At 39.0% G+C, this 3,880-nt stretch overlaps 1 long non-coding RNA gene across 1 annotated transcript; it reads right to left on the bottom strand.

Annotated features, from left to right (window-relative positions):
- Positions 1 to 277: 277 nt before the first annotated feature.
- LOC118206149 lies at positions 278 to 2,421 on the bottom strand. Its single transcript, XR_004763944.1, has 3 exons — positions 2,326 to 2,421; positions 1,044 to 1,322; positions 278 to 364 (listed from the first exon to the last, which is right to left on the bottom strand). It is a non-coding gene; the product is annotated as an uncharacterized LOC118206149 (long non-coding RNA).
- Between the last annotated feature and the right edge of the window lie 1,459 nt (positions 2,422 to 3,880).

The raw sequence follows: 3,880 nt of genomic DNA, 5'->3' as shown, positions 1-3,880 counted from the left end.
ATACAAACTCTTTGGACAAATAGCCTATTCACATTGAAAAAATTGCTACAAAATTTTATACCTTGTAAAATGGCGATTAAAAGGTTTTAATACTTTTTAAGGGTCTTAATTTTCGCTAAATTTATGTATTACCGGCTTTTAATGCTTTTTAAGACCCCGTGGACACCCTGAAATTATTTTCCAATAACGGGACAGTCCGTTGTGGTTTATTCCTTACAGATAATAATTTTCCCAGTTGACACAGCTAAAATGCTGACTGTATAATACTAACCTGTAACCACGCCTCTACCGAACTGTAGAGGGCAGAACTGGAACACTCTTTCTGCACCAACTGTAGTCCTTCTCCAATAACTCCCGAACTGCCCTGGGGCACAGCAAGAACATATGTGAATTCTTAAAATGGGTGACATTCCCCTTTAAAATAATTAAACGAATCTAATATAGTGAATTTCTTAATTATATTTATACAACGGCTTTAATTCTCAGTAAAGGGACACATCGGCCTTTTAACAATTCTAAAATCAATGCGCTACAAAATACAGCATTCTAAAGCAGTTAAAACAGCAATTTTGCTCTGTAGAATTTGAATTATTGTTACAACAAAAATGACCAAAATTGCTGCTAATTGTATGGTATAAAACGAATTTTTTTTCTTGATATAATCATTGTTTTCATAGAATTAACGACCAGAGGTTTTTGCTTAACAACGGTGCAAGTCCAACTACACGAGAGTTTTGCTTGACAACGGTAAAATAATATGCCCAAACGGCCGCGGAAAAATATTTCAATTTCAGGTGATTAAGTCGATAAAAATCAATAAATACTCAAGTAACCATATATAGTCATTGTTGGTAACCCGTTGTATATGTGTAATAAACCCCCCCGGGCTGCGCCGTTATCGGAAAATAATGTAGCCTACTTCGGTGGTACCACCCCGTCGTACATTATTTTACAATAACAGGACAGGCCGTCGTGGTTTATTCCTTACATCTGTAATAATTCTCCCAGTTGAAAGTCTGTATAATACGAATTACATAGCCTACCTGTAACCGCGCCTCTACCGAACTGTAGACGGCAGAACTGGAACACTCTTTCTGCACCAACTGTAGTCCTTCTCTGAATGGCCAGCCAACTCTGGAAAAAAAAACTAGAGCAGTACTCTGTCCTCTAATCACAATCACACCTTAAGTGCCCTTCTGATATATCTATATATACTTACCACAGTTAAATGCAACTAATCGTTACACAAATTACAAACCTGTTGTGATGAAATTGGACAGTGGAATGTGGGGTCAACACACTGGGAGATCTTCTATAGCAACCTGAATTAGAGAGGACAATCGAAAAATGTATTTCCGGAAATTAACAAGTATTGTGATTAAAATACCAGTTTAGTCTGAAAATAACAAATTGTGAACGGCGATTGTACATATATGGAATATTAATGTGATATATTGGCTGTTTTTGTGGCCTTTTAGCTCGCACTTTCTCAAAATTCCATCAATCATAAGATCAGGACTGTGAAGGTAGCAAACAACAAGGCTGAATCCTTCTGACGTAATTTACACAGCAAATATGTTCGGATCGCCTAGTTTCACTCATTGTGGCCAAGCGGAATCGATAACGTTTCAGAAAATATATAACTTTAAAAGATTAATTCAATCTTCTACTGGGACTTTTGCCGTTTACTGAGGGTGTGATACAAAATGTCGGTGCCACTGACTATAATCGAATGTTTTTTTTTTTTTACATTTACCGTTCGATTGAGCAAGTACCATACAAATAATTAAATACATTTAACATAAAATAAAACAATGAATGCGTTTTTATAAACAAAAATAGCCATGTGTTGTGGTCACGATCGCCGCTGTAGAAACCTTCAGTTAAAGGAATTCGCATAATAAACTTAACCAAACACGGGCTTACATTTTCTGAACCTCGGTGATATAGCCTAGTGGTGTAAGTAGACTTCTAGCGCTAGCCATCGGTACGCTTCTATCAACACAACGCACACAGCACCCGTCATATACACTGATATGCACGTACAGCTAGCCACCGCTACAGCATTTTTTGTCTGAAAACGAAAGTCTTAGCAAACCTTCTGCCAAAGGACAAATCTATAATCACTACGATACTAATGAATTAGTTGTTCAGTCCAATTGTTCGCCGTTAGCCGGACCTAGCTAGCTAATATAGGTAGTGCTAATGTACCTAGTTAGCTAGTGTTAGCTGACGCAGCACCGGGAGTCGGCCAACTAACATTACCGTCTTTTCTCTGTCTTACCTAGACAAGATTAAATGTATGTATGAAAACGAAAGTCTTACCAAACCTTCTGCCAAAGGACGATACAAAATGTGACCAAAATGGATTAATGTATAAAGATTTTGATCGTAGCTTTCGCTAGTCAACCGTCTCTGTTGGAATACCAAGTGAATTGGTGACGTGACATTCAACTCTCAGAGCTTTTGTACACTGCCCCACTTTGATGAGAGGTCAAGGTGATTCCGCGGTGTTCATTTTTAACTGGACACAATTTTGTTTTGACTGGCGCGGTGTTTATTTTTAACTGGAGACACTTTTGTATGGACTGTAGCCTATATTCCACTTCTGTGTGATGGACTACATTGCAGAAAAAATGTAAGAAATTATTTTATGTAGAGAGAGAGAGAGAGAGAGAGAGAGAGAGAGAGAGAGAGAGAGACTTCTCATTGTGTTAGGGAGATTAAACGATACATGCGATTTAGAAAAATCCATTTTAAACTTTACTAGATTTTCCTTGAGTATCGATACAACGAATCCACAAAATAGGCTACTCGCTAAAACTCCCCAAATAGGCACTTTTAGCGAGTAGCCTAGGCCTTATAAGCCTATATTTATTTTCATTTACAGCACGAAATTGTGCACATTTTTAATAAACATTATTTGCGGACACATGCAGTTCTTTGTCCGCACTCGCATTCATATCTGCAATGCGTAGATTGTAAACAATCTTGAAGTGCAGGTTTTGTTTTTGTAGATACGGTAGCTAACAGACTTGTGTATCTTGTTTAAGTGTAGACTACTTTCTTGTTTAAGTGTAGACTACTTGGTGATTAAAACGGATTTTTAACGGATAAATTGAATTTATGATCTAATCCCCCTAATACGGTACGAAGACGCTGTGTGTTAGGCTACTTGCCATTTGATTAGTCCGATCGTTGGCAAATTAATGAAAACAGGTTGAGATCAATGATTAGTTTAAAGGAAAGTTTTGTGCCCCACCAATTTTCAGTTCAGTCGCCGCATATTGATTTTTTGTGGCTGGTAAAAAGTGAGTGGCTGGTAGAAGTTGAGAATGTACAAGGCACAGTGGCTAGTGCATAAAAAAGTTAATTTTACACCCGTAGCACGTATGATCTTATATAGCCTATGAAAAAGAAACTGTCAAAATATGTTTTTAGAAAAATCGCCAAAAACGGGTTTGACCTCCCTATCCCTGGTCCCCTGACCAAGCTGGGAGCTGGAATCAGCGCGCTCCGAGCGGTGAGGTGCGAGCTGGGAGCTACGTTCTGAGAGGTGGAGCTGGGACGAGCGAGCAACGAGGTGGGAGCTCCGAGCTCAAGGTGCGAGGTGCGACCCCGGATCAGCAAGCGGGGAACTTGGAGCTACGAGCTCGCAGTTCGCAATTGAGGATTGAACTTTTACTGCCCTGCGGGAAAATCGCAAGAAGCAGTAGCAAGAGCTGGTAGGCAAGGCCCCCTGCTTCGGTCACACACAGCACCGTTTTTTGTTGTTGGCTATAGGCTCATTGCATCTTGTTTTCTTGTTGACGTTTATTTTTACGAACAGCCGAATAATAGTAAGTATAACTACGTTTTTTTAAAAGGCTAATGAACTGAT

This window comes from Anguilla anguilla, chromosome 1 (assembly GCF_013347855.1).
Source record: "Anguilla anguilla isolate fAngAng1 chromosome 1, fAngAng1.pri, whole genome shotgun sequence".
In the NCBI taxonomy this organism is placed as follows: domain Eukaryota; kingdom Metazoa; phylum Chordata; class Actinopteri; order Anguilliformes; family Anguillidae; genus Anguilla; species Anguilla anguilla.
This window is presented reverse-complemented; position numbering and strand designations above follow the sequence as displayed.